This window comes from Sander lucioperca, chromosome 13 (assembly GCF_008315115.2).
Source record: "Sander lucioperca isolate FBNREF2018 chromosome 13, SLUC_FBN_1.2, whole genome shotgun sequence".
Classification (NCBI taxonomy): domain Eukaryota; kingdom Metazoa; phylum Chordata; class Actinopteri; order Perciformes; family Percidae; genus Sander; species Sander lucioperca.
The window spans coordinates 25223715-25233116 of record NC_050185.1 but is presented as its reverse complement, the minus strand read 5'-3'; positions in this window follow the sequence as shown (position 1 = coordinate 25233116).

The following is a 9402-nucleotide window of genomic DNA, read 5'->3' as shown; positions in this document are numbered from 1 at the left end:
GTTTGTTCTTTTACTAAACCCAACCCCGTTGTTGTTTTCCTGATCCCAACAGTTTGTTCTTTTCCTAAATCCAACCCTGTTCTTCTTTTCCTAAACCCAACCCCGTTCTTCTTTTCCTAATCCCAACCGTTTGTTCTTTACCTAAACCCAACCCCGTTCTTCAATTTTCAATTTTTTTAAAGCGTTTGAATCAGTGTTTCGAGAGAGTTTAATACCTGCCAAGCTACAAACTGACGCAGGCAAAGAATTTTTCAACAGAAAATTTGAGGCTCTGATGGACAAATACGGCATCAGTCATTTTAGGACGGCCAGTGACTTAAAGGCGTCGGTCGTCGAGCGGTATAACCGTACCTTGAAATCTCGCATGTTTAAATATTTCACGGCACGCAACACCAGACGTTACCTCGACGCCTTACCAGACCTGGTACATAGTTATAACAACAGTTATCACAGCTCTATAAAAATGACGCCTATGGAGGTCACACCGGAGAACACCGATCAGGTGTTTCACAACCTGTACGGCACCTTTGCTTCTCGTCACAGGAATAAAATAAAGATGTCGTTTAAGAAAGGGGATTTGGTACGACTATCCAAGGTGAGAGGCGTGTTTGATAAAAAATACGAACAGAGTTTTACGGACGAAGTCTTTACAGTGGTGGACTGTATTCCCCGTACGCCTCCCGTATACAAATTAGAAGATTATGATGGTGAGTCTATCGAAGGTTCATTTTATGAAGCGGAGCTGCAAAAATTAAAAATGGCCGCAGACAAAATGTTTCAGGTGGAGAAAATCTTAAAACATCGCACCGTCAAAGGCGAGAAACAGGCTTTTGTGCAATGGAAAAACTGGCCAGAGAAGTTCAACTGTTGGGTTAAATTGGCTGATGTGGTCAGTATATAAAAAGGTGGGGTGCAAAGGACACGCCGTCACTCGATTTCAATAGAGAATCATGGATCACACAGCCGCAGAGGGCTTTTACGTAACTCTGCCTTCCAACGCCAGTAAGGAAATATTTAAAAGTAATACTAGTAGTTGTTACACAATCGATCTGGCTAAACCGATTGAACTGAGCGGCGAATGGGTAGTAGGTCTATGCGAAATCGTATATCCTCGTACGTGGTATAATTTACCGACAGATTCGTCCTATTTTGAACTGAACCGAGTGACCGACGAGTCTCAACCGCTGGTTAAGGTGAAATTCAACCGCGGTGCATACTATAACCGTCCTAAAGATCTCCTGCAATATTTGGTCCCTGCGGCCAGAAAACATGATCCATCCTTTGATGCGACTTTCAACACAGCGACCAAATGCATCGACTTCAAAGGCGACGGTCTTTACAAAATCCGTACCTACCCCCCGCTGGCTTACATGTTGGGCTTAAAAGCCGGCGAATGGTGGACGGTCTCTCGGAGGCCATCAACCTATCCCAGCGATTTAAATGCTGGCGTATATAACCTCTTTGTATACACCGACATTATTCAGTATCAAGCGGTCGGCGACAGCTACTCACCGCTGCTTTGTGTGGTGAATGTGAAAGGTGATTTTGGAGACGTGACTAGCATCAGGTATAATACGGTACATTATATACCCGTGTCAAAAAATGACATCAAAAACATACGTATTGAAATTAAAACCGATCGCAACAGGAATGTTGATTTTGTGTTTGGAAAGACAATTGTGAAATTACACTTTAAACCGGTCCAGCGTTCATTGTAAGTACCCGGTAAGATGTTACATATCAAAGAAGATCCTCGGCGCTTCGTAGCGTACTATGAAGGTCAAGTAGGCGGGGCTTTACCCGGTTTTTACGGAGCCCTGGTCATGTACGGGCGAGGCTTAGGCTCTATCTTTTCAAAGTTGTTTCGGTTCGTATCACCGCTGCTGAAAAAAGGTTTTGCTGTGGCAAAACCGCATCTTAAAACAGCCGCTACAAACATTGCGTCCGATGCCGTGAAAGGATTTATGGGAAAACTGTCCGAGAATAAGAATCAGGAGGGTTCCGGAGGGATCATGGTCCTGTCCCGTAGAGCAAGGAAACAACCTCCGGGCGAGCGTGTTGTTTCCTCTGCATTTAAAAAACGCGCGACGCTCAAGAAGAGCACATCAGTCAGGAGAGGCGCGCCTAAGAGAAGGAAGTCGACGCAGAGCTCTGACATATTTTAACGCAACACACACACACACACACACACAATGGCTCTTTTACATCAGAAATCAGCCGAGTGCACCCTGGCTGAACTGGATCTCTTTTCAGCTCCCATGACGCAACTATCTGTAGAGGACAAAAAATATCAGGAATACCAACCCCTCTCTGCACTGAGCGACAACTCTCCAATTGAATTCTTTATACCCGGAGACGGTGAAAAGTATTTGGACTTGAACGACACGTTGTTACACCTCCGAGTTAAAATCACAGAGAAGGATGGGGCAAACATCCCAGCCGATACAGCGGTGGGGCTTATCAATTATCCTCTCAATACAATTTTTAGCCAATGCAACGTTATTCTGGGGGACAGATTGATTTCACAATCCAGCGCCACTCACCCTTACAGAGCCATGATAGAAACCTTACTCAACTTTTCAGAGGACACATTAAAGAGTCAATTTAGCGCCGGCCTGTTTTACAAAGACACTCCGGGGTCAATGGATTCTATCATAGTGGCTAACGGGCCAAACAAAGGATTAGTCCAGAGAGCGCAATTCAGCGCCGAATCTGGCGAAGTTGACTTACTAGGACCTGTTCACAGTGACATATTTTTCTGTGAGCGCCTGTTGTTAAACTCTGTTGATTTGAGGATTAAACTTATTCGTAACAGCGACGCGTTTTGCCTTATGGGAGCTCATGACACAGAGTTCAGCCTGAAGATATTATCGGCCTCCCTGTTTATTAAAAAGGTCACCGTTTCCCCAGCTGTACGCCTGGGTCATGCCGCGGCCCTGATGAAAGGAAATGCCCTCTATTCGCTCTCGCGCGTCAGTGTGAAAACGTACTCTATCCCTGAAAATTCGAGGATCTGTAACCAGGAGAACCTCTTTCTGGGTGCTATGCCCCGCTATTTAGCCTTAGCCATTGTGAACCACGATGCTTTTTTAGGACGCAGGGACCTGTCTCCCTTTAATTTCAAACATAATGATGTAGAATATTTAGCGTTGTGCCAGGACGGTAGACAGGTTCCTGCTAAAGCCTTTCAGCCCCGTTTCAATAGCGGAAATTCAGTCAGAGAATTCTACAATATGTTTACGGCCACGGGTCGCCATCTTAAAGACCAGCCTCTTAGCATCAACCGCCGTGAATTTAACGAAGGTTATTCTCTGTTTGTGTTCAATCTTGGGGCGACCGAAGACAGCAACGCCCTGTTTCCAATTTCCAACGGAAATTTGCGTTTGGAGATGAGATTTAGGGTACCGTTGCCTTACACTACAACACTCATTGTATACGCATGCTACGATTCCATTCTGGAGATCAACGCTAAAAGACAGGTGCTGGTGGATTATTATTAAAAGGATGGATAATCATCAGCTAGAATGGCTGATGCATCATCTTACGGGTAATTTATTCCACGGAGTGTGGGCTTCTGATCAACTAGCATCGCTGGGTCGGACCTTCCGTCTACCTGTCTACTTTATCGTCAACACTCATCCGTCCCACATGCCCGGACAGCACTGGCTGGCGTTGACGCTGGAAGAGGACGGCGGAGCGACTTTTTTCGACTTGTACGGATTCCCCCCTGATTTTGCTCATTACCCCTCGAGCATTTTGCAGTTTCTGGAAAACCGTTCAAAGAAGATAGAGTATCACAACCGTCAGCTCCAGCACACTTTCTCAACCGTATGCGGTCAACATTGTGTTTTTTATCTCTGTCATAGAGCCTGCGGTTTATCATATAGTCAAATGATGACTCTGTATCATGAAGATGTCAGTAAAAATGACTGGATGGTGTCTAATTTTGTCAATAAATATCAAAGGTGCGTCGGTCGTAACCGTTCAGAATCTTTTCGCCATGGTTCATGCTCTCTAGAAGTGTTTAGAGATTGTTACCGCTTGTAAGAAACAATAAGAAAGACTCTGTAACCAATAACTTTAACTACAACACCCTTAGAAACAAATTCACCTCTCGACGTCCATCCCTCGTCACTTGCGGCTAATTTCTGCATAATATAGAGAGCGTTTTTACGGTCACGTGGGGGTAGGTTTTTTAACACCTTGCTCGCTGTTTCATCCAAAATGGTACGGTGGTCGGCAACTGCTACTGCATCTGCATCTACTGCTGCTGCTGGTGCTGATGCTGCAGCGGCAGGTGCTGCAGAGTGGTCATCTTCCGCTGCATCCTGTCGCAGGCTGAGAGTAACGTTGTGCACATCATTCTTACTTTGTTTAAGCAAAGTGAGATATCGTAGCAGTAGAGCTTCGTATCTTTTAGCTTTTTCATATGAATTTAATCCTGGATCATTTAGTACCCTGCTCATTTGCTCATTCAAATCATCTTCAGCCGTCTGTCTGATGGACGGCTCCGGTCTAGTCATTTTGCTCAGCTGCTGGGGTGAAATCAGATACATTTTCTTGGATGCCCTCAGAGCCATCTTTTATTTTTTCTTCCGCTCTTACGTTTTTGGAAGCAGACCTCCTAAGAGATTGCCCAGAATAGGAATGGCAACCGAGAATAACGGCAAGATAAAGCCCCCCGTCTGTTTTTTCAGAGCCTGATGTTTACGCCTTAAACTGGTTTTTTTATCGGCCAGCAGCCTGATAATCTTCTTTTGACGTTTCAGTTGTTTGTATTGAGAAGGCGATACAGGCAGATTCCCTTTTAACAGGTTTAAAGCTACCTCACACAAGGCTTGGAGAAGTCAGGTGAGCAGTGTTTCAAAATGTCTTTACGTTTTGAAGGCATCGCATGATAAAGGGCTCTCAGTAACAGAGCATTCCGTTTTATACGCTCTGACATAACGACGTCCTACTTTGTTTTTGCTATGTAAATCGTCGTTTGCTGGTGGGGCAGTAGTCCTGTACGCACTCTGTAACGTTGTGGGCATGAAGGCGTGAGGTCCAGGATTATATAACCGTGTTGCTCTTTTGTAGCATCTTCAAAACTTTCCAGGAAAAACTGTTTTTGTGAGGGAAACATCTGATGCGCAAGTACCCTAATCTGAAACTGATCTCTGGGATTTTTAAATAGCACCAGATAATTGCTGTTTAAACTTATGGTACGGCTGTATCTGCCTTTATGGAATAAATTTTGCGTTAGCATAAAAACACTCATATTTCGATGATGTCTGTATTGTGTGAAGATTTTCACCACCTCAGGATGATCAGATGCCTGAAATATGACGTCGTCTAGTATGACCAGATGTGATTGCTCAGGAGGAAACATACTTGTATCTTCAAAAGAATCAGGTAGGCCTTCGACAAACTTGATTTTTTTATTCATTTTCTTCATCTCGTCATACATGGGTTGATAACTTGGATAAATCCAAACAATGTTTTGAGGTACAATATCCATCACACACTCACATTTCTCCAGTACAGATTTCAGAAAATACGTCTTGCCACATCCACTGGGGCCAACTATCAGACATGAAAATGGCCCCTTTAACCTTGGATCAAAATCAATCTCTTCCATCATGCGTCCTTAGTAGCCAAAAGGTAGAGTTGTACCGTCAGGAAATAGCCTCCTCTTGTCGAAACTTTTTCTGAAATGACGAGTTTTTCAGCAGAAACCCTTTTTTATCGCGTTTAATAACATGCTGAGGAGTCTCAAGGGCCATTTCTTCAGCTCCCTCGAGGTAGCCCTTCACCAGCTCTGACACACTATCAAAGTTGATTTGTTCGCAGCATTCACGAGTTTGGGTAATACCTTTTACTTTCATTACTACTTTTTTCTGATTTTTGGTTTGGTACGCGTAGCTTTTTGGACCGGCTGCTACATATTCCTGTATAGTGTCCCCACCCAATTCATCCGTAAGCTCGCCGAGAAGATTACCCAGCTCCAGAGGTGCCTCGCCCTCTTTCGTCACATATATCAGACTGTCTGTATCTGTATAGAGAACGTTCTGCTGCAACTTTTCTAAATAACTGTACAGTTTTAGGCGCCCATAAGCTGTAGTAAACGCCGCAATGAAAATGTTATTGGTTCGCCCGGGAGGCACAACGGTACGTTCATGGTGTGTCCACTGAATCAAGGCTATGTCATCCTCGCTGTTGTTTGTAGGTAAGAAAGACACGTGTCTTAGATTATATTGCCCTGAAAATGCTAGACTGAAAAGGTGTTCGGCGATTTGACGAAAATCTTTCAGTTCTTTGTACTCATTGCTTAAGGAATTTTTTAACTCAGCAAACAAATTGTATATTTGACTTAAGTCAGCCATGCTACTTGCGTCCCCGGTAATTTGTTTGTTTGCCGTTTTCTTCTTTGGCTAATACTCATTAGTCTCCTTATGCGTTCCGGAGCGAAGGTTCATAACTCGTTCATAACTAGTTTTTGCTGCCTGGCATATTTTCCTCTTTAGATGTAGGATAAACAAAGTACAAAATTACTTTTGGGGGTAGGAATAAGCGAGCTCAATCAAGCTGTTGCCATATCACCGGAACCGGAAGCACCACCTCCAAAATAATCAATTCTCGTTTTTCCAGTATGTACATACATTACTAAAAAAAAACAAAAAAATCTATCTATTGACGCAAACAGATGATTTTCATTCCTTCTTGTTTACCTAAAAAACTAATGTTATAAAATAAAATGAATTAAGGTGAAATATTTTTTCTTTAAAGAACATATTGATTTGTGTGAAATCAGTCAAATTATCCAAACTGTAAATATTAAAAGTTTCTAGTTTCTGTATTGGTGTTTGATGCTAGTGTTTTTACTTTCAGTATGTTCTGAGTGCCGGTGTGTGTTGTCTAAATGAAGATTGTTCATAGTGTTTGGTTGCACTGGTGTTTAAATCCATTCATATATTTTCTTGTTCTTGTTTAATAAGCGGTGCTTTGCATTTGTAATTGGATAGATATACCCTACAATTTTCCTTATGAAAGTGAGAGAAGAATTGCTACATTTACAGCTTAACAAGGTTAACACAGGGTTAACAAATAAAACCAAACTGTGTATATAGACACTGGACACTAATTGCAGCCCACAAGGTGATATTTCCCCCACGCTGCCCAGAGACATTTACAACGGCCCTTTGTCCAACTACATTACGGTCCTGACGCCTGGTTTTAGCCAGATTGAAGCCTGCCAGATCCACGTAGATGAACTCATGTGGCAGTTCGGTGGCATCAAAATCCAGAACTCTCTGTAACATAAAATATTGAAAAGTGTTACTGAAAACACATACAGTAACTACAATGTCTATATGTTCACACAAGTAGGGGCTGGGTTGGGTCTGTATAGATAACAACTACAAGCTACAGGCTGGGCAGATGGCAGCATAAACCTTCATTCCCACATCACAATATATAGTATGTAAAGTAAAGTGACACATACCTGCACATAATCATGGTGCAGATCCTTGACCCTGACACTGTTCCTCTCAAATGGCACCCTGTACAGCTGCTCCATTCTGAAGTTATGTTTCTGTAGGATGCGACTTAGTGTAGAAATGCTGACCCTGTTGATATTGTTGAATACATTTCTATTTGCAATTATGCGTTGTTGCAACTCACGAAGTCGGATTGCATTATTTCCTCGCACCATTTCAATGATGGCAAGCTCTTGTTGTTGAGTGAAGAGCCTTGACGAAGTCATCCAACCATTCTGTAGAAAATGCCACCACAAGATGTCATTGGTTAGGTTCTTTTTCACATACTGTACTTTCAAACTGTACATAGGACTGTACCATCACAAGGTATCTGGAGTAGAAACTTGAAGATATACCTGTTCTCCAGTCCGACTCCTCTCTCTCTTTGTCCTCCTCTTACTCTGACTCTCATTGCATCCATGCTTGCAAATTTCTCTAAATGGCTTCCCTGAGGCCTATCTGTAGTGCTAAGGCTCAGACCGATTGGTGTTCTGTGTTCTCAGGTGTGTATGGAAGTGCCTACAATTGCCAGATGAGTTTTGCATTTTTAATAGAGTGTTTTCCCAATGACAACAACAACAACAAAGTGTCTAATGTAAGAACATGTGTGTAGTGTTTCGCAATAAGTGTGTTACAGAATTGCAAACAAAGTGCAAATTTGACAATGTGTTTAAGTTATGGTTACACTGTGTTTAAGTTATAGTTACACTGCGTTTAAGGTATGGTTACACTGCGTTTAAGGTATGGTTACACTGCGTTTAAGGTATGGTTACACTGCGTTTAAGCTATGGTTACACTGCGTTTAAGCTATGGTTACACTGTGTTTAAGGTATGGTTACACTGTGTTTAAGGTATGGTTACACTGTGTTTAAGGTATGGCTACACTGCGTTTAAGGTACGGCTACACTGCGTTTAAGGTACGGCTACACTGCGTTTAAGGTATGGTTACACTGTGTTTAAGGTATGGTTACACTGTGTTTAAGGTATGGTTACACTGTGTTTAAGGTACGGTTACAAGAAGTTTAGGGATTGAGGCTTTGGTCTAAGCATTCGTTTTTAGTGTGTAAGCAATGGGCAAAAACTAATATACAGGAAATGTTTTACAGTGTAACTACATTTATTGGGACTTTGGTTTACTTCAAATCAACAAATTTTTTCAGTGATATTAAGTAATCCTTTGCCCAAACAATATCCTTACACTCAGGACTGAGACACACTCTTCTTTTATGTTCATGTTTTTATTTCTGCATTATAATATAATAACGAGCTGAAAACTGGGGTTCCACTTCCTCTGAAACGTGCTGTATCATGTGCTGCAGTAACAAACACACAAAGACAACTTATTCAAACTAAAATGGAGTGAAGTTCATGGAAACATCTGCAACATAACACCCTAAAGTTTGAAGTTATTCACACACATGCTGCTAAATACATTTTACAGTTCAACACATCTCCTTTAGTCAGTCCCTCCAGAAAAACGTGATTATGTGATCTCATAATTCAATGCATAATCAGCCAAAGTCTGCATATTTATGCGGGGGGGCCGCATTTTTTCAAATACGGCGCACTTTCGCCGCATAAATTGCCGATTTCCGCGCAAAAGATGCGGGGCTTGCATGATTTCATAATCCCCGCATTTTCGTTGCAAAAAAAGTCCCACATATCTTAGCAGAAAGTTGAAAAATGTTGCGTTTACTTCACACAAGAGCAGCCATTTTTCCCTTTTGCCATGGGAACGTTATGAAGTGACGTAATTACATGACGTGAACATCATCGAAAAGCAGGGAAATCACTTTTTTTCTCTTTTTCATCAAACCGCAGTTTTTGCAAGTTTCCGCAATTTCATCCCATAAAATTCCATCGCATTTTTTAAGAAAACGTGCCG